Here is a 22827-nt window from a genome sequence, read left to right on the forward strand (position 1 = left end):
AATCCCGTGCACTGCACAAAAAACATACGGGACATAGCTTTCCATGTGCTTTTGCATATAAGGCATCTGGAAAAGGAGTTTCTGTACATCTGGAGCTGGGTGGCCCTATGCTGCCCATATGAACATTTTTTTTGTGCCCATGATTGACCTGTGTGCTGGCAGTTATGGCTCTTCCAACTTTTCATGATAAATCATACAGCCAATAGAGACTTCCCCAGACAGAATATTAATATCAATGTTGCTAGACAGCAACTATTTATTTGCCATAGATTCACTGCTCTGAGAGATTGGAGAAAGGCAGCCGTTGGTTTCCCAGCTTGAAGTCATTCACCAAAAGCTTTTTGTGGTTTTGAGAACCTCAAAACCCAATTTTTCCAGGGCAAGTCTGGATACTTTGGAGGCACCTGGTCTTGAGAAGTCCTGGGTGGGATTTTCCAAGTTCTTCTTACTTGATGTCAGACATGACATAAAGTGAGTATTTTAATCAGATGAAGTGAATGGAAGAAGGGACAGAGATGATGTGGAAGAGCCAGCAGATTTTGCAGCGACTCAACTGTATTTGTAATTAATTTGTCATTACTATATATAATTTTAGTCTCTTTATTTATTTCTGCATTTTTATTGCGGTTTCATATTTGTGATTACTTCAGCTCCTCACAACCAGCTTTTGACCTGTTCAACCAGAATTGGCCACACCTGGGAATGCCACCAGTTTAGTGATGTTTAAGGAGCTCCTGTAAGGGACCAGCACACAACATGTTTTGCTCACAAAGCCTTCTCCTCCCTGGGATGAGGGATGAGCAGAGTGGCTCTCTTTGGCTCACATGGACATGCAGAAGCAGGAGATCCTCAGTCTGTCGGTACCCATTCCCACTCCCAGCTCCCCACACCTCATCAAAGTGTGACGAGAGATTTGAGAAGTACCAGAAAGAAGGTAAAGCTAATATAATTCAACTGTGAGACATAAAAACATATAAAATAATAAAAATATATATATATCTCAAGGAGAGCCATTAATTCCAGTGCTCATAAATGGCTTTTCATTTTCCCTTATAAAACATAACTTGCTTCATTTTTCATTGTCTTTCCTGGCTCCATGTGAAATCCACAGACAGTAATTGTTCCTCATTTCCTTCTGTCAAACAGGTGGCATACTGAACAATTAAGGTTTCTGTTCATAATAAGCTGTAATGTCTAAAAGAAGAGAAAAAGTCTTCATTTTAAAATAATCTGAAAAATTAGAGGACAGTCTGCTGTGTCATAGAAACCGGGCCTTACTTTGTAATAAAGTAGAAGCCTTTTTTAGGACTATGAAATAAATTTTACCACTCACCACTTTTGATTTTCAGCATTTGCAATTGCTGGGGGAGGTAATCTACTTTCTATTGTCCCAACCTGAGATGATCAGTGGTATATCGTTATCTAAGAGGGTTTTCTTTGCTATTAGAAATCCTGTCCTCAAAGAATACAACACTCTCTCAGTGAAGCCAGTCTCAGTAGTGCTCCAGTTCAGGCTGCCTGCACTGTGTGCCACTCCAAAACCAATTACAAAGTTGTTATCAGGAGACAGACAGTGAAAAAAACCCTGCACGTGTACTGGTGATTCTGTGCAACTCAGTTCACTTCGTAGGGCTGGCTGCTTCAAAACCAGCCCACACATAAACTGAAAAACCAATTTTAATTATTGTTCACTTACTTGAAGTCTTAAACAGCTGAACACAGCAGTAACAATTTAAATGAAATTATAATGCATGATATATAGGAAATAATATTGCTGATTAGTGAGCAGATTAGTCCAAAATGTGTTTTTCAACTCAGTTACGAACATTTGGAGTCATGTTTTCCTCTCAATTTGAGCATGAAAAGGGGAAAAATTACTAAACTTGAAGTAACCTTGTATGAATGGCAGATGAGATGCAAGTGAAACATGTTGCAATAAATAAATATACAATTTGGGTTCTATAATTTTCCATTGCATTAATTTGTCTGAATATATTTAGAGCACTAATTTAGTCTGGAAATTAAGGCTGTTTATGGCAACTGCTGCATGTTGATGGAAATATTGTTTCATGTGCTATATTTTAAAACCATGTCATTGACTTTTTAAAACTGCTTCAAAGTTAACTGCACAAAATTACTTTAGCAAAATGTTTTGCCATACAATTAAAACATAAAAGATGAGAAGTTAAAGGTCTTACATATTTTATGCATAAGTTTTAATTTTTCCAAGAGCAATTTAACTGACCTGGAATTACTTTTATAGAAAGACACTGTCAGATGTAGTAAAAAAATCTTAGCTAAATCTTGCTTTGTCACTATTTTCAGTTTGAAATTCTGCCTTTGCTAATATTTGCTCAAATTTATTTTTGGCATTTTAATTTTTCAAAGCCTAATTAAACCATCCTATGGTTATAGAATAAGAGCAGAGTCTCAAGAAACTCTGCGAGAACTCTGATTTAATGTTTCATTCCTGGGAGAACATACTGAAATAGTGGATTTTCCTTCATAGTGCCCAGGACTGCTTCTGAGTGAGAGAATTCTTTGCCTGTGCACCTATATGTGGGTGGCTTTTGTTCTACCATTTCATTGCCCATTTCATCATGAGTGCTTCCAAAACCTTCACAAAATCATTACTTCTTGGAGGGGACAGTGTTAATTTCAGTTTTATCCACATCAAGGATGGATAGCACATAAGTGAGTCAAATTTTGCCAGTGTCCTGGGTGTCCAGAGGAATCAGTGGAAACAAATGATCACTTCCTACCAGGATACCTGCCTCAAGAACAGTTGCTCAGACTCAGGAGGACAGATATGTTTTGCCTGCTCCTAGAGATAGGTAGTAGTGAGGAGGCAGAGGGGAGGCAGATAGAAGATACTTGTTCCTGCAGTTCTTGGTGGGGGAAACCAATAGACTCCAAACATTACCCATGGTGGCAAGGGGAGGCTGGGATTGTCTTCAAAGAGAAAAGCAAGAGGTTGGGTATTTGAGGTGAGAGAAGGGAACAGCGCAAGCAGTAGGGGAAGAAAGCAAATAATGGTAAAAATAAGACCCTCAAAAAGAAACGTCGATACTTGTAAAATTGAATGCTGTTCCTAAAGTAACAAGTAAGGCTTTGCCATGGTTAAAAATTTCATTTCGGTGGGAGAGAAGAGTGGAATGAAAGAATTACATTTCATTAAATACAGAGAGAGCTTTTATTCTGTATTGTCAATTGTTGACTCTGAAGGGGTGCTCAGAAGAAAATGAAAACCTGAATAAATATATGAAAGGTTCTCGAATATAAAGGTTCTCTTTCTAATTGAAAATCATGCATGGCAAAGCCTCTGGCTGATGGACAACTCTTGGAGAGATAGCCACTGAATCTGAGTGTCTCTGTTCTTGATTGCCTTTTCTGATATGCTCTATAATATGCAATAAATATAAATACATAACTGGGCAGGGCTGATGACTGACAATGACTGGCATGCAGATCCACAAGCTGCAATTGCTTGACAATTACACTGTTTGTAAAGACACTGTTTGAAATTGTTATCCATTGTAATGAGTACTGCAGTACTTAAAAAGAGAGAAATGCAGAGATAGCTGTAAGCAATTACCACAATTAACAAATGTGCCGCTATCAATATTCTATCCAATTTAACAGAGACATTATTCTTCATCCTAAAGATCTGCTCAGTTTTTCTTAGTGGTAAGTTATCTTATATTCCCCCCTCTTTTTACACTGAAAGGCACTTAAAATTACTTGAACCTGTTTAAAAAGTGGTTTGATTATAGCAAGAAGGACAACTTGGATAAGTGCTTTGAAAATGCTTAGAAATCAATCATCACTTTCAAACAGATTTAACTCTCATATTCTGTCTCCTGCACTTATTATTGCACAAATTAAAAAAAATTATACAATTCCTTCCATAACCTGCATTTTAAAAACATTTGGAGCTCTCATAAGCCATGATATTACAGCTGAAAAGTTGTTGCAAAAGTTCAGTTTTGTTTAGATATTCTTTCTAATCCTTCCTTCTAATTTCTAGGATGTAAGTAATTAATACTCACTTGTTTTTTGTGTCAGTTTGTTTTGTGAATTGGTGGTTCTGTTCCCTTCCTGCAGTTAATCACTGAGTCACATCCTTTCTAATCCTTAGTTCTAATAACCAAACCAATTTTTTCTGGTATGATAAACTGGGCTTCCCTAGTCATTCAAGCAGTTTCCTCTGCATCTACCTGACTTAAAAGTGGTGGTGCTGAGGAGCCAGTGCTCACATATTTTTGTTTCCGTTTTGGACTTCACTTGTCTCTTTCTGTGAGCTGAATGCCCATTAGCAGTCAGGGCACTTTCAGTGTGCCTCTTGGGTGTATCTTCCAGTCTAGTTTCTCCTCCATGAATCAGGTCCATGTGCTCTTTGACCACGCTGTGGTGTGAACCAAGGCATGGTACGCAATGACCCACTTAAAAAACATCCGCCTTGTCCAGACTGAACTGCTGCTGTAGACAATCCCCAAGAGCTCCACTGGACTTTCTTGAGGAAGTGGGGTTTAGTATTGTGTCCTTTTCCAAAACTCTTCTGTCTGTGTACTGAGTCACACGTGGTAATTGCTTGTCGCCCTCCACAGCTATCCATTATAATGAGCAATTGGGGTTTTTTAATGGAGAAGAGAATGTTGAGATTGCTGTAGGCAGTTTAAAAATATGCCACTTCTTACCAAATGTCTTGATATTATATTTTTTACATAGGATAAATAAATTAATAGGAAATCCATTTTTAATAGGAAACAATTCTAAAATACAAGTGCTAAAAGGAGTGATCATTTAGACACTTCAAATAAACAGGCTTCTCAGTTTTTGTTTTAAGAGTTTCTTTGTTGGTTTTTTTTTTTTTGTTTGTTTGTTTGGCTATTCCAAAATGGCATGATTTTACTTGGATCTAAATGTGTTGAAAGGCACATTAACCAAGAGAGGGGGAAAAAAGGAGCTATATATAGTTTTACTGTCCCTTTAGGGAATCATTGCTTGAGCTTCATTAATATGCATTTTAGCACAATCTAATTTACTCATATGGCTGGCCCCAGGTGTTTGGAAAGGCAACCAGAGGAAAATCAGATCATACTAAAATTAGAGACAAGAAATATTGAATGCCTTCCCTTTTAGGTCCTTGAAAGGCACATATTAATTATAACTGTATGAATTTATGAAAACTAATACTATGAACAGCTCCAGTAGTAATTATTTTTGAAAAATTGTCTTTACCAATAAGTGTATGTGGCCAAAGTGCAGGGAAAATTTTCTATTTAAGAACATATGTATCTACTTCCCCCTCCAAACATTAAATTTTTAGTGCAGTGTCCCTGTGACATCTTTCTGATATATATTTAATTACTGAAAATCACAATGAAAACCCTTATTTCATGTATGCTGTTTTTTGAACAGTTTCAAACGGGGCATTAGAATTTGATGGATTTGTCCATTTTTTCTAAGAATGCATCTCTGCTGCATTACGAAACGCCAAGGCCAGCACACTGGGGAGGGAAAAGTGGTGGGGGAAAAGGTTAAAAAATTATCTCTGTGTGGTCTGATTAAAAGCTTCATGCTTTCACGATGTCAATAGGGAGCTTTGGCAAGCAAGTGTTCACAGCTGGTCTCTGAGCTGCTAACGGGATGTAGTGGTTCAATAAAGGGGCTTTATATATTAATTTCCTAAGTGTCATCTTGATTTGCAGCAGGAAGTGTAAGCAAAACAATGTCAAACACATCAGCCCTGAAGGTGCCTTTGGAGCAACACTCATTGGTCTGCCCTTGCCCGGGTACTCTGAACTCTTCAACTGGGGAGGTGCTTGCCTGGGGAAGAGACTATTTCAGAATCAGTCTTTAGGGGTTGAACAGCCTGAATTACAGTGGTAGCAGGCTACTGAGGGATGCATATGTTATGAAAACACTTAGTCATCACTAGTGAGATTGTGATCTGAAATATCTGACCTTCCTATGATTCAAAAATAGTGAGACTCCAGGACAAAGGGCAGTAACCACATGTGTAGTAGCACAGGGGCCTGTATGACCTGTGCTTGGAGAAGCAGTGCTGACTAACAGGACTGCTTCCCCCTGCCATTCCCACCCAGAAGACAGTCTACAAGGCTTCAGAGGAGCTCAGTTCTCTCCAGGCTTCATGTGTCTCGCCACAGGGTGCTCTGAGGAGTTTTAATCCTCTAGACAGGAATTTGGGAAGAGATCCTGTTATTTCAGCTGGGAGACAAATTTGGTTGTTTGGAAAGGAGCGTAGTTAGCTCTGTTTCAAGCAGGGTGTGATTTCAGGAGATACCCCACTGAAATGTGCTCACATGCACATCGTCGGATGTTTGTCAGGCACACTGCTCATTACAGCCCAGTGGAGCACTGCGGACACACGTTACTTTGATGTGATGAGCAGGGTGACATTAAAGGTGAATACTAGAGTGCACTATTAAGAAGGAGCTTAAAATGTACTTACGGAAAGGAACAGAGTCTTCACAGAGGGTGTCATTTAAGAATAGTCCATCTAAAGAACATTCCCCTAAAGCAAAACATCAAAGAGAGGATAGGAAATATGTTTTAGGCTGCAATTCTGGAAAGAAATCTAAGTCATATGAATTTCATTAAATCACCAAGGACGTTAAGAAGTAGATTCAAAATGTACATGAAAAATATTGCAGTAAGTGAAAAATAAAGTATCCAGTGACTGGAAAAAATAGAGAAAAGAAGATGATGAAAAAATGATTATTCAGAAGTAACTTAGGGAAAGATGGTAAAACATATCTGTGGGAAGCAGTTTTTGCTCCTATCTGACCACAAACCGAAACAAAATCTATTCCCAGAACCAACCTATATATAAAGGTGATCCTTCAACCTTGGCACGTGAATAGGGCCTTATTAAAAAAAAAAAAGTATTGTTGAATCCTTTTGCTGTCTATATGCATTGTTTCTTCTAGACTAAGCCAATGAGCTCATTTACAGGCATGAGAATATTGCCTTTAATAGTTCAACTACCTGTTAGCAAAAGTACATGCTTTTGCAGTATGTCAACGAACCACCCTTCTCCAAGTGTCTCAGTAACATTGCTGCATTAGTAGGAATGACCACAAATCTTAATGAGATGGAGATTTGTTCTGCCCTGGCACTCCAGCATCCACCCACATGCAGCTGTGACCCATGGCCATGTGTGCAGGACTAGCTGTGACTTGTGGAGTTAAAAACCCAGCAGTGAAAAGGACACGCAGGAGGAAACACAGCATCCTGGTGCCAGAATGTGCCATGATCAGAGACCAGGCTCTTGGCAAAAGGAACTGCATGAAGCCAGAGCCTTGCTAAGTACCCTTGAACAATGCCAGTAAACCTACAGGGAAGCCCTTCCCCTTGGCCAGCTGCTGTCCCGTCTCTGTGGCTGGGCTGCAGCTTGTGGCTGGGGAAAAAGCAAGGCTGGGGAAAGAGAAGGAATGTGGGGGTAAGGAGAGACAGGATTGGGGCTAGAAATAGTGGCTGGGGTGTAATGTGACAATTAGTGCTTTAATCCCTGGAAAAAATAAAATACTTGAGCAATGCTAATTATATCTATTCCACAAGACTTTTTGATGAATAAAGTCACAGAAGAACAAGGGTATCATTCAAATGGTATTCTGTGTGTCTTCATTATGTATGGTGCCACTGATATATGTATTTTTGCACAAAAATTACATCCACTAATAAGATCCACTTTTTCCCAAGAGTGTGTTGGCAGGTAATGGCTTAGGGAGTTACATAGAAAAAAACTTGGATGTATGGGACCATGAATCTTTACTGACACTATTCTTTGATGACTGGTTAAGTGTGTGTAATCCCGAACACTGTAGTTTTACCCAAGGATGCACCATCAATGTATATACTTGAAAACAGGGATATTCAAGGAGATCCTGATATGAACAGTAGGCAATTATGGTTTCTGTTCATTCAGACAGCTGAACTCATGAAGAATCTAAAAGAGGAGCTGCCTCTGCAGCACTCAGGGTAAATGCTGGACTGGTTAATGATGAAGCAGAGCAGGAAGAAAAAGTGGAACTGTGGATATGTAGTCTTACTTAGGTATGGAAAGGAGTTTGTGCCTGAATTACACCATATTTAAACCTGAGTTGTATGCATTTACTGCTTAGGTAGGAAATTATCCATCTAGAAATAACTGTACAGTTTTGTATATATAATTGCATGATTTTGTTGCAGACTTGGGAAAAGAAAATTTTCTGTGTTCTTTGCTTTACTGGCCCTGAGGAACCCACACAAATTTACATCCATAAGTAAACTATGCAATTGTTATTATTAGCTAGTCGTGCTTCACTGACATCTAAAATTCTCTGCTTGTCAGATGCCAATACACTGTGAATGGATATTACTGTGCTCAGCTGTAAATATTGTGTCCAAAACATCTTTGCAGAGAGCATCTTTGCCCTTGCCTTATCCTGGAGATGTTGTCAAGGTTACTCTGAAGGCTCCTCAGGCACCTAAATACCAGCATCTACTTCACTTGGACATGTGCAAAACATATTCCCTGAAGAACATCTACTGCAATCCAGAGTTCAGGTGAATTTTCACCTCAGTTCACCCCTCATATGTGCTCTGAAAATCCTAACACCTAGAAAAATAACATTAGAAGTGGAAGCTGGAGGTCGTCAAATCCTCTGCTAGTCCCAGGCTGGATGAGTTTGTATCTGTATCCATCCTGTAGCTCAAGTATTTTGATGATGGAGAATCTACTGTTTCCCCTGGTGAGCTGTTCTAGTGCATAATTACCTTGCTGCAAGAAAATGTGCCTTTTTATCTAGCCTAACTATCTGTTCTTTGATTAAAGGCTACTGTTCCTGTCTTATCGCCACAGACATGGATAACAGATCCTACCCACTTAGCAGCAGTCAGTCTTTGAGATACCCAAATTTCTGATCATGACCTCCACCAACAACCCCAACTCTCCCATAACTTTCCTTTTAAATTCTGGATTTTAGCCATTGCCTCATTCTCATTGTTACTGTGTTTTCTCTGTTCGGTTCATATCATTCACAGTCTGTGGTGCCAACAACTCCACACTGAACAGATCAGTTCAGTTTCAGGCTCCCCAGCACTGAATGCTTGAGACAAAATCCAGAGACTTTGCAGACAATATTGCTGTTTAATTCATTATCTACATGGTCATACTTATAGCTGACATTTGGAACCACTTACCCAGGAACAGGAAATTCTGATTTCTACCCATTCCTGAGTTTATAGGTGTTTGGATCCACACTGTCCCTGTACCAGGAGAGTGCTCTTTTTTTCAGCTGGTTTAGCTAGCTCTGCCTTCAGCTATAGAGTTGAAACTCTGTAGCTAGAAAAAGAAGATCCACTTGGACAGAGAAAAAAAGTCTCAGGATGGAAAAATGCAACTAAATGGTTATGGCATTGGTATGGTACTGGGCTCTGGGAATAGTCTCTGGTGCTGATCTTTATTTTTGTAGTTGGCCATCCTAAGTTTATTCTAAGAAGTTCTAATACAGGACAAACCTAAGAGGACAAAATGTGTTGCAAGGGTTTACTCTATTTTGTCAGATGGGGACAGGACTGATGTGTTCAGGTTCATTTGCACCATTATTTTGATTTCACATTGCTGGGGCAGGCATGCCTCTGCTTCATGGGAGCTGCAATACGTATGATTCATCTAGAAAAATAAAATTCAAGCATAAAAACCCCATGCATAGATACTCACAGGATAAAGACCAGAGTCTTAGTCATAATGAATTCACTAAGATCACGTAAGAGGAACTACCTTTCTTCAGAAGAACAACAGCCATGGAATAAGAAATCACTGAATAAAAATTTCCATTTTAGGCAATGGAAAACTATGTCACATATATTGTGTATGTATTTATCATCAGGGACACACGTGTGTCTGAAAGAGAGACCTGAATTATAACCTGAATTAAAATGTTAAAAATAGTAGGAGTCTGTTTAGCAGAGGTGACATAAAGAGAGCTCCTTAGTCTCCCAGTAATGCACACTATGGTTTAATGGCAGACTGCTCTGTTTTGATCACCAGTACATCACCATCCTGCTTTACAGTGCTTCATAGGTCATTCTCCCCTCATTTCTCAGACATACCACTTACCATTCTGCCTTTTGGGCCAGTAATGCTGCTTTTGTAATCATCCTTATGCACTCAGCTAAGATGATTTATTCATGATGAGAGGAGGAATTACATGCTTGGTGAGGGTATGGAATGTGACTTACCAACACAGTGCCCTTGCTTGCAAAAACCCCGGTTACTGATCTTTGTAATGTAACCAATAAACACGTTTGATTTGACAGCAGGGTAAACAGAAGTATTTTCATCTTCTTTTCAGCTGTGAGTTTGAGGATGATCACTTTTTCTTTAAAATCTGTAATTTCTCTTAATATTTTAGCCATTGTTATTGCTTGATGAGGTCAGATGGGGACAAGAAAGAACAAGTCACAAGTGAAAAATTTGCAATTCAGTGTTAACGAATTACTTTAGCCATCATTAAAGTGACTTAATTTGTACCAAATCAGTTTGGATGGCCAGTCAGGCTATGGTGGATCTTCCGCCACAAAATTCTACCATGTTTCTAGGATTTCTTGCCCACACAGACTGCCAGGCTCCACTGCCGCGTGCCTATGCAGCAGGTAGGGGAGGATGGTCTGCAAGGGCTGCAGCAGGTGGGCAGTGCTGTCTCCAATGGTGGGAAAAGAAAAACCTTTAAAATGGAAGTGAGTTAATAGGTATTAAGATTCTTTTATATAACTGAGTGCTGTGAATTTCCCCACTGAAGAAGAAAACTCAGGTTTAGTTCTCCTAGCATGACCCTAACTGGGAACTACAAGTCCCTTTGCATTTGTGATGAGGCTCTTGGCCTCAGCAGCCTGGCCTGAGAGAAACCAGGACCATTTCCGAGGTGTATATATAGTGGTGGGCTACGTGAAAGGGAATTATGTAAACCAGAAATATTAATTATTTTTTTACAAATTATTTATTCAAATTAGCATTTTTATACAGTCTTTTCAATATTATGCATATTTAATGGTAGTTTCTTTATTAGGTTGAACAGGTAGCTCTTACTGAAATTAAGAAAAAGTTTCCTACAACGCAAACAAAAAACTTTAATGGGACTTCCACTGCCTGAATGAGCTGCTGATGAGCAGCTGATGAGAATCCACCAGCATGCCTCTTAATCCATCTGAAACATGAGGGAGAAAACCAAGGGAAGAGGCTGTCCTGCAGCTTGAATGAGAGGTTTGCCACCAGAGGGAGTCGTGGGAACACAGTAAGAGGGGTTGCTTTGGCACAGGAGAGGTCAGTAGACATTTCAGCCATAAGGCTAAATGATCAGAATTTTCGCTTTGGCCACAGCAAATTTTTTACGAATTCATCATGCAATGAAAATCAGCTTAAAAGTTTGGCTTTTGGCTAAACATGCAAAATTTCCTTACTAAAAATGTAATTTTTAGCTACCTTCATGTTTCATATTCTACCTTCATAATTTGTGCAAAGTATGCACTTGCTCAATTAAAAAAAATTTGCTAACTAAGCCACACAAATTTTGTGCTTGAAAATACAACTCCAGAACAGAAAGTCAAGACATGCTTTAAATACCATGTGCAATTTTACTGAGTTAGTATAAAAACTGTGGTAATCTGAAATTTTTCTGGCAACATCTTTGCTGGTGATAAAGCAGATTACATCTGATTGCTGTAATGCTTCTACATTGCTGATAGCAGACTGAGCTACAGAGCATCATGCAACAAATAGTCTGGCTCTGGAGATGAGCAGAGGGTGGAAGAAATGCAGCACTGTTATTGTAGAATTATTCTTTTGACTAGATCCAAAGTTTAAAGAGGTGCGGAATCTATTCAAAATAATACTGGAGTGCTTTATGCTGCCAATATGGTTTGGAAGTGCTTACAACAGGCAACAAGAGAAGCTGATATGGTCTGGTCTGCTGCTTAAAGAAAAAGAAGTCTAGAGATGTCTATCCATTTAGTTCCTTCTTTGGTCGTATGCGCTACGCTTCAACTCCTGGTGTTTCTGATACGTGCTTTAATGTGGAAATGTATGTACACCCCTCCCTGAAGTGACAAACTTAATAAAATTTTAGGACCCATTTGTCACTCATTAAAACTCAGGTTCCCATTGCTGCACAGGGTTAAGTGCTGTGTATCAGAAATCGAAGAAACAGCGGACTGGAAAAGAACTCAAATGAAAGAGAAATAGCAGTTTCAAGCCCTGAGGGTGCCCACAGATCCCCCACAGTGCTTTGTGGCAGGTACTGGGTGGAATTAGGTTATCTTAGATATATGTAATAAATATAATATGTATAAATGCCTCTGCTTTTCCCTGCTTGCTGCCTATTCCCCCTTCTACTAACCCACTCACTGCTGCTCCTCTGTAGCAATTACACAATTTTTCTGCAGCTCTGCCAACCCAAAGTTCATTTTAAGGCTAGAGCACATCACAGAAGAGGTGCTGATGAGTCTTTTAAGTATTCATCTCTTTCACTGTGGGTGAATTCTTTATAAGCTTAAGATTTCTTGTCTTTTGGGAATTGTGACATTTTCATTCAGACAGACCAAACATCCTTATGATCTTTGCAATTTCCATCATCCTTTCCCCTTAAACTTACAAGAAATTCGATGTCTAGAACGTGTAAAGACTGAAATAAACCACAGAGGTCTTGCTTTCTATCTTGCTTTTCATACCTATCTGAATGGAGCTGTTCTGGTAGGAACCAAGTAACTCTTGAAATTATGGCACATGTAGAATATCACCTGTTCATAAACATAAATATAACAATTAAGGAAAAATATTTGTAAAATTTTTATTATTATAACCTCCATACTTGAAAGAAAATTAACAAATACTTAAAGATATATTAGTTAAAATAATTAAAATATTAAAATGGAATTTATAATTTGTCTCAACTGTGTTGTTGTTAATATTTAAGACTATTGATACAATCCTCACTCATTTTTCTGGGGAGGGAACATGGAACTTTTTGTTAGTATCCATGAAGGGAATTTCATCACAATTTTCAGGAGTAGTAGTGAATCTGTTTGCTGTTTATTTTATAGCTCAAGCAAACTTTGTAGGCGTTGCTTTTTCTGCATTTAGTACTGGAGAATAGCAGAATCTGCAAAGATTCATGATCCTCCTGTACGTTCTTCTCTATCCTGTTTTTTGTGCTTCGCTCCAACAAACTATCATGGGATGTATCTCTACATCACAGCTCCTGTGCTTGGTGCTTTTGAGGGCTTTTGTAGGACGTATGTAATGCAGCTGGAGTGTTGTGCCTTCCAGAGCTCTAGAAGACAGATATACTTGTGGAGGGAAGGAAAATAACTCGACTTTTTGAAAAAAATCAGTTAAAATTAGTTCAACACACTCAGCAGTGCTTATGTGGCTCCATAAGCAATGTTAAATACAGTTATTGTCCTTTCCTGCACCTTTGGAAATGAAGAGGTATGTTCACACCATTTTAAATTGTACACATGCAAAATTGTGCCCTATTGCAGTTTTACAGGTTCAAAATATATATAAAAACTTGCGCCTGAGCAGGTATTTCTAGGATTATTTTACTTTAAAATTGATCATAATATTTTTCGGTAAAACATCTTCTGACAATAGTTATATTAATTTTTAAGTGCTAGTAAAACGTATTTCACCATTTTTAACAGACAATTTAAATGTATTAAATTTAGTTAAGTATAAGTGAAGAAAAATGGCTCATATTTATGGGACAAAATGCTCAGTTCAACTATCATTTTGAATCACTGTAGATTTGAACCCTAAAATGTCCATTTTAATGTGATATTTTTAACATCAGTATTTTCTAATGTTCTTATATAAAACAGTAAGTGTTCCAATATTAAGAAATCATGCTACTTCTGCATAAATACAATTCTGATTTTACATTTTTATCCCTGTTTGGAGTAAAACACTGTGAAATATTGTATTTTCCACTGAACTACACATTCTATTTTCTTACAGATTCTATTTTGTTGTTTGAAAAATGCCACTAAAACCAGTTCAAACCTGATAATGTTCCATATCATGAGCAAGAACTTCATAATGACATGCCTGGTGCCTTCTAAGCTTGAACAAAGTGAGTCAGATTTTGTAAAATGCTCAGGTTTGTAAGTACTTCTAAAAACACGACTAGACCAAATCCTTTATCTTTAGTAATATTTTAGTCAACAGAAGAATCTCAACAATTAAAATGTTGCTCCCAAAGCTTATCATTTTCCCAAATGAAGAATACACAGATTAGGGGGATTTTTGTGTGTTTCCTTCTAATTTGGTAAGAAGAACAATGTGGAAGAAGGGCCGTTTTCAGAGCTGATTAGAGAAACCTCAGATTTCAGGAAATACACAGCTCTTTTAAGAAAAGAAGAATATTAAGTAGCCTTTGAGCAGCACTGCAGTGTGACATTTTTACAAGGAACTCATTTGGAAAAAAGTAAAGAAACGATACTCAGAAGAGACTCAGAAGAGTGCAGCTATTATGCATTCCTATCATCTGGGAAAGGTAATGACTTATTATTTGTATCCACTAGAAAGTATTCCTCAGCAGAACCAAATCCCAGCAAAATAGATATTGTCTGCAGGGCCTTTCTTCTTAATTCTCCCCTTTTATTTTCAGTAGCATTTGTCATTCTTAAGGCCTTGCTTCTAATCTCCTTGGAAAATTAACCAAGCTGTTAACAGATGAGAAAAGATACAAATGCTCACAGGAGGAGATAGGCACAGAGCCACAGATCCACTCATGAACAGCTCTTAGATACTAAAGAGCAGTTCCCGCAGGCAATGAGGTGAATATGTTGAACATTTTTTGCAAAAAAAGCCTGTGCAGTATTTCAGAAGCATTTCTACCCAAAAGACTAACTGAAAAGCATCTCCACAAAGATACTTTTAAGGCACTCGCTTTCGGTGTTCTCTATGGAGCTGGACTTTGTGCAGCTGTGAACATCCCAGGAGTCACTCTCAGTTCTGGCAGACATCCATGGAGAGCTGATGACTTCCTCAAGACCCTAAGCTGCTGCATTGGAGTGCTGCTGTCATCCCTGAGAGAAGCTCCTTTGGATCCCACCTCCTATGAGCAGGAGCTAAGAGAAGGACAGGATGGACCTGCACAGGCATCCTGTGTAACCCCTGGCCTGGTGGGGGAGTGGGAGAAGGGCTTGTACACCTGGTACAACTGACAGCTCTCACAAGCACTGCCTGTCGTAATACTTGCCTGTATTCTGACTGAAGCCATGTGGACATATAATAATATATATATATATATATATTAAAAAAAAAAAAAAATATATATATATAGCAGCTGCATAGGCTGTTCCAAAATAATATGCCCATTTTCACCACTGCTGAAAGGCAGACCAGCTTATTCGGATTCCTTGCTGCTGTGTGAAACCATGCATTTGATTCTCATTCAGGATGCTCTAAAGAGAAATCATACTGGAATTCATCTGAAAACTGTGCAAATGTGAGAAGAATTAGGTTCATTTTGTGCAGTTATTTCCTGAATGTAGATAAATGCAGATCACCTCACCCTGTTTTTGGATTACCTTATTCAGCTGACGTATAACTCTTTCGGGGAAAGCCTCAGTCTGCTGAAGTGAGTCTAGGTAGTCTCACCTGTTTTAATTTGTCTTGCATTTGTTTACTTGCAAAGATTACAGGACAAAGGTTTACAAACCTGTATCTATTATGGATGGCTTAAGGAGGAAAAAAAGCCCATGTATCTATTTGCCAGGTTGAAGTGGCAACATCTTCTCTGCACCACTTGAGGGCTTTATATGAGGGAAATTACCATTCCTACTTGGAATGAAAACCTTTTTCTGGTTAGCTACCACTAGTTTTACTACGGGCTACATTTTTTCCCTTTGTTTTGTGTCCTCTCTGCTGTGCATTGTCTGAGCAATGAGCTGTGAAACTGCGTTTGTTCACAAAATGAAATTCAAGTGATTTGGTCCCAATGCAGCAGAAATCCAGAAATTTGCCTTTACCTATAAAAGAATTTTTGTCCGGAGAGTTACAAGGCTTTAATGGGTTTGGATGGCCAGGTATTATCAGTAGGGGGCTACAGAGGTGGCTTCTGTGAGAAGCTTCCAGGAGCTTCCTCCATGTGTGCCAGGGCCAACAGCAGCTGGCTCCAAGAAAGAACTGCCACTAGCCAAGGCCAAGACCATCAGTGACAGTGGTAGAGCTTGTGGGATATGGTATTTAAGAAGGGTGAAAAAACCCTGCAGAATTCCAGCCAGATAGAGGAGTGAGAACATGTGAGAGGAAGAGCTCTGCAGCCACCCAGGTCAGTGAAGAAGGAGAGGGAGGATGTGGTCCAGGTGCCAGAGCAGAGATTCCCTTGCAACTCTTGGTGCAGACCCTGGTGAGTCAGGCTGCTCCCCTGCAGCCCATGGAGGTCCATGATGGAGCAGAGATCCACCCGCGGCCCATGGAGGAACACACACCAGAGCAGGTGGATGCCTTCTGGCTGTGAGCCTGTGGGAAGCCTGTGCTGGATCAGACTCCTGGCAGGACCCATGGACCTGTGGAGAGAGGAGCCCACACTAGAGCAGGTTCTCTGGACTTGTGACCCTGCAGGAGACCCATCCTGGAGCAGTCTGTTCCTGAAGGACTGCACCCACACAGCTCCTGGCAGGGACCCACGCTGGATCAGTTTGTGATGAACTGCAGCCCATGGAGAAGTTCATGGAGGACTGTCTCCTGTGGGAGGGATCCCAAACTGGAGTAGAGAAAGAGTGCAAGGAGTCTCCCCCTGAGGAGGAAGAAGCGACAGACACGTGATGAACTGACCACAGCCCCCATTCTATTTGCCCCTGTGCCACTGGGGTGGGGTGAGAAAAAAGTTAAGCCCAGGAAAAAGGGAAGTACGGGGGAAGATGTTTTTAAGATTTGGCTTTATTTCTCATTGCTCTACATTGCTTTTATGGGCAATAAGTTAAACTAATATCCTCAAGTTGAGTCTGTTTTGCCCATGATGGTAACTGGTGAGTGATCTCTCCCTGTCCTTATTCCAACCCATGAGCCTTTTGTTCTATTTTCTCTCCCTTGTCTAGCTGAGGAGTGGAGTGGTAGAGCAGCTTTGGTGGGCACCTGGTGTCCAGCCACAAAAGGGATATAAAAATAAATGGAAAAATAAGAGCAAGTAGCAAATATCTGAAGTTCCAGTGTGGTCTACAGTAGGGCTTTGCAAGGCTTTATTTGTTTCAAAACACAAAACAAGCAAGCAAAAAAACAAACAAAGAGATAGTCCTTAAATTTTGTGATGCACTTCTAAGTGCAAACAACAAAACTCTTTCCATAGATATTGTCATATAGCAAGAGCTGGAAATACAGAAAGAGTTTTTTCATCCACATTAGGAAAAAAGAATATGTCAGAACCCCATCAACAGCATCTGTGAGCTGGTCAATACCTGTCAATACATTAGAAGGCTCCCAGCCTTGGCATAACACAGGCTAATAAGCTACAGACTGTTAACTGTCTAAGAGGCCAGCTGGAGGAGGATTTGAAAACAAAATTCCCAGTGAATTTGCAGGACAAGTATTTTCTCCCAGTCTCAATTTCCAGTCCAGCAACTTCCAAAGGTTCGCTTTGTAGGGGCTCCTCTGAGTTCCCTAAGAAGCTTCCTGTTTTTAACACCCTTGAGGTTAACATTGTTTCTGTACCCTGCTCCTCTCAAGCATCTCTGGGACTGCGCTAACTCCCTTCTGCTCGCCCCATCCTGCAAACCCAATGCCTCCTCCAAGTAAGCAAGCACAGCTGTATTTGAGGAAGGGCCAGTTTCATTGCATCTTCCCCTCCCTTTCTCTTGTTCCACCTCACCAGCTGTGGTATTTTTCCCTCTGCCACAAAGCTGCTGGATTATTTTATATACAGCATACACTATACCGTACCATTTATTGTGAATAAACACAAATCAAACTTCACAGACAGCAGCAAACGGGACAGGGCAGCCCTATACATAGCTGTGAACAGCTGAGTATCCTGCTGCTCTGGAGAAAGTATGGAAACAGATAATATGAACTGGTATATGAAGGAAAAAGGAAAAACTCACTCTCTTTTACTCCTGCAGAGTTCCCCATTGCCCAGCCACATTCCTCAACTGGATGCAGAGAATATTTTAGCCTGATGAAGACATTCTCCTGACAGAATATAAAGGTCAAGACTGATATAGTTTTCTGATACAAATACTTAGTCCTTTTAATTTCCTTAGAAAATGTTACTTTTTAGATTGTGTGTGTTTCAGAGTAAGCCAAACAAGTTTGCTCTTTGATCTACAAAGACAGAGGCTAAGCCATGAACAAGCTTCTCATGTCCTCTCAGATATCCACCAAATGCTGTGCTCTTTGAGGATCACCAAGCAAAAATGCAGTAGTTTTGGCAATCTAATGTGGATTGCTAACTCCCACACATGATGCTCCTGCATTGTTATTGCTTAGAGAGTAGATGGGTGTTTGGGATTACATCCCTACATCCCCCCTGCAGAAGAATTTTTCCAGGAATGGAGCATCTTGGTGCATGGCAGAATTTTGTCTTGGCATAAGGCTAGATGGAAGCCTACTCTTCCTACACATTTTGTGAAGGAATAGGGACACAAGGTTGTATTTGCTAAGTCAGATGTCCAAAGACAGAACCCCTGTGTAGAAATTCTACAAATGACCTGTTTTTCATAATCACCAGGAACCTGCACCTATGATTGCCTCTAGTTTATCATCTCATAAACAATCCATGGCAAAAGCCCTTGACCAGTGTCTTAATTAGACCACTTGTATTTAGGTGAGTTTTAACAGGAGTTCAGCTTGAATAATTCTTTTGCAAAGTTCTAACATTGCCAAGGTGGCATTTAGCCAGTAACACTTCATGAGCTCTAACATTGTTTAAAATCTCAGAGCAGTTTCTCTCTTCTTCTGTTGGAAGCTGCCTTGGGTAGAGTGGAATGGAGGGTAAGTGGTTAGCATGGTTAGTTTGAGACCCAGGAGAACCAAGCTCAGTATTCAGGTCCACTATAATCTTCCCTATTGACAGCTCATTGTTTCTGCTTCAGTTCATCATTTTTGTTACTTTTGAAACACAACTGAATAAATTCCGAGTTTTCTTTTCAGACCATGAGTTGTTCTGGTCAGTCTGGGAGTCACTAAATGGAATGGAATGGCCTGAAAATATGGGAGGTTAGAGTGGGAAGGTTTTATATCCCTGGGAAATAGGGATGACACTATTTCCTTACTTAGAGCTGTAAAGTCTACTGAGATATCAGTAACTTGGCCCTTAAAGTACAATAGCTAAAAATAAAGTGTTCAGTTAAAAATCTGATACAACAACAGCAACAAAGCTTTTAAAATTAAAATATCTGGTATTTGCTGGGGATGGTGGCAAGTTTCAATTTTTTCAATTTTTGGAAATCCTGTGTCAATGTCAACAGAGTTCATAAGACATCCGAGTACTTGATTATGTAAACCCACAAACAAATAGTGAATAATTGAATAAGAAGGTTGGTCCAAATTTAATTGTAAGAAAACTCACATTTTAATACACATGTGGACTTAATATGAATTTCCCACCATAACCAGGTAACTAAGAAAACAGCCATTGAAGCTGCAAAAAATCCAAAGATTTTGTGATCTTATTGAATCAATGACAAATCATCTACTGTCTCAGTGAGGCCTGAATTTCACTTACAACATGAATGGAAGAGTAGCAGACAAGGAAAACCTATTGGGTTTTCATTTACTTGTATCCATGACCACAAAAAATGGACTTAAGAGTCCAAGGTTACAGTTTGTGAGGGTTTTTTTTTTTGGAAGGGTATAAAATATTTCAAAGCTTTTAGCACATAAGCATTCCCAGGGTTACTAGGTCAGATGAATCTGACAATCCATTTCACACTTTCTTTTCTCTTACCTGAGCTAAGTGATGACAGAGTTTTAAAAAATATTAAAATTGATGTCTAAAATATGGTTACTCAAAAAAGGGAACAATGAGAATTTCATTTACAAAGGCCTGAGAAAGGACAGGAAAAATGAGTTTATTATGATGCAATTCACGACAAATGGGTTCCTTTGGAATAGATTGGAGAATGGGTGATTGGAGATCCCGGTCTAACACTGTTCTTAGAAGAATGCTTAACATGAAGATGCTTGTCTCTTATCAGTTGGAGAGAAATGTATTCCTTAGTTTTGTGATGAGGGAAAATATATAGTGTTTCCTTATGGCAGCCTGTAAGAACTGCCTCTGCCGTGTTAGTAACGGGGGAGCAGATGAAGGTGCACAAGTCAGCTTCCTTCCCCTCTCCATTTCCCTTGGCCACTACAGTTGTTCAAACTGCTGTTTGAAGTTTTCGATCACACAAAATGGGTGGTACTGCTCTCTCCATGTAACTGAAAAAGACTGACTTGGCAGAGCACCAGAAAGGATTAGACCTATTCAAGGATGAGCTCCCAGCTTTACAGCTGATGTCAGATATTCTTCATGATGAGACTTTGACATTTTTGAAAAAAGGATTTGTAGAAATAAAACTATCTCTCCGTCCGTCCATCCATCCATCCATCCATCCATCCATCCATCCATCCATCCATCCATCCTTCCATCCGTCCATCCATCCATCCATCCATCCATCCATCCATCCATCCATCCATCCATCCATCCATCCATCCATCCATCCATATGTCAACTACTTTAACAGTAAGGCTGAGATTTCATGTGGAAAAATTGTGGACCGCAAATGAATCTTAAAGATGACATCTTTGCATAGCGAAATGGAGGCCTAAAGGCATTGTGAGACATAGTCTTTGGTTGTTCACATCATTTTAATGACTTGACATGAATCGACGAATTTGCATGTGAGTTTAATACAAACAAAGATCTGTCACAAGTTTTAACTGTTTAGTGCTTGGGAATTAATTAATTTGTGAATTAATGTGCAGTTTTGACCTTTCCTGTAATGGAAGAATATTCATCATAATAAATTATAACAGAAACCAAATTCTGGGACTACTTTTGACTTTTTGATAACTTGAACATGACTGAAGTTTGCTGTCTTACCTTATATCATCAACAACATAACTGTCCCAGGAACCATCTCAGAGGAAAACTGAGTTAAAGTTCTTCATTAACACCTCTTTCACCTTATGGATGGAATGAAAACCTATTCCATATTCTTTTTTGGGGCTTAGATTACTTCTGAGAAGACGTTGCAGTCCATATTCATCTCCACAAATATCCTTCTGAACCACATCTCACAAGTTAATTTCCCACTGAGAAGCAGAAATGAGTATTTTGAACTTAGTTCCAGAATTTCTGGTTGTGGCCTAGGAACCAATGAACAGTGATCTGAAACAATTAGGAAAACCAAACCAAACAGATCATGCGACATGATTTGGTTACACAAATTTGACTCAGACATGAGATACTTACTTGAATCTGGAGAAGATTGCTAGAAAAGGATTCATAGGTGCAACTCTGTCCAGAAAAGAGGTTAAAAATTATGTAGAAACTTGTGGGGAACAGTTACACAAAAAATTGACAATCTGCTGAGTCAAAATAACAGGGTTACCTTGCTTTTGTCAATATTCTGTTGAAGTTAAGAGACAACAGTTAAAACATCCACAGATACAACAAGCTCCACACATAATAATCAAGTCTACAGAATTTAATTTGGAGCATTCTTCCAGACTTTTTTCTAACCAAGTGTATAGAATTTTGATTGATTTATCATAGTCCATTACATTCCAGAAGTTTTTAGAATCACTTCAGTTGGTGGTATTGATTTTCAATGGTCCTCTTGGTCTCTAATTATACAGTCCTACAGGACTTGACAGCCCTTATCAGTGACAAAAACCAGTCCCACTGTAATGATGGGAGAGTCTTTATGAAAAACCATGTTGTCATTAATATTTGCTCCAGAACAGTATCCACATGCTGTCCTTAGTCATGACTGAATTTCCTTTAGAGTGAAAGATGGAACATAATATGGTGCAAACAGTATAATTCATCTTCTTCGACAAAATTGTAATTTTACTTACAACTTTCATCACAATATACTTACAATTGAACTTGAGCTTACCAATTTATCTCCAGGCTTTTGCAGAGTCTCACCAAGCACAGATATTATGACCCTACACAGTTATTTCTACAGCAGGTAGCAAGGTATAAGACAAAATAATGCAATAGATGTAATTTTTCCTTAAATAATTGTATAAAAAGGTGCACAAATCCATCTCTTTTTAGGTAAACACTCATACATATGCTTTAATTTGAACTCGTGTTTTCATTGTTTTGAATACAATAGAATTTGTCACATTGATGCTTTCCTGGGATGGAGCTGTCAAGAAATGCGTGAGGGAAGATATTATTAAAGTATTATCAAGCAAATAAAATAAGTAGACGTCTATAATATCTATTGCCTACCCTTCATAACCAATATTATGCATTATTTCTTCTTTTTCTGTTTAAATACAAATAAATTAATATTGTTAATAGCAGTAATGTGTGCACACAGAACTTTTCAAAAGAGTTTCAGGAACATGAATTAAAGAAATACAACCTTTGGAAATATCATGAAACATGGCCTTTACCTTTTTTTTCGAAAATATAACTTCATACTGTCATGTCTGTGGAGTTGGGTAAATTGTTGGCATTAACATCCTGACAAAATACTTTTCTGTAGAAACTTAACTTACTTTGAAAATGAAAAAAAATGAGAACAGCATTTTCCTGAGATTTTGCCAGCTCTATCCTACCCTATGATACAAGTTTTGCATTTGAAAATTTTACTGAA

The 22827-nt window shown here is 39.0% G+C and overlaps 1 long non-coding RNA gene across 1 annotated transcript; it reads right to left on the reverse strand.

Moving 5' to 3' along the window:
• Nucleotides 1-226: 226 nt before the first annotated feature.
• Nucleotides 227-20571, reverse strand: LOC125325363. Its single transcript, XR_007203299.1, has 3 exons — nucleotides 9208-20571; nucleotides 6476-6538; nucleotides 227-1194 (listed from the first exon to the last, which is right to left on the reverse strand). It is a non-coding gene; the product is annotated as an uncharacterized LOC125325363 (long non-coding RNA).
• Between the last annotated feature and the right edge of the window lie 2256 nt (nucleotides 20572-22827).

Source organism: Corvus hawaiiensis, chromosome 4, assembly GCF_020740725.1.
Source record: "Corvus hawaiiensis isolate bCorHaw1 chromosome 4, bCorHaw1.pri.cur, whole genome shotgun sequence".
In the NCBI taxonomy this organism is placed as follows: domain Eukaryota; kingdom Metazoa; phylum Chordata; class Aves; order Passeriformes; family Corvidae; genus Corvus; species Corvus hawaiiensis.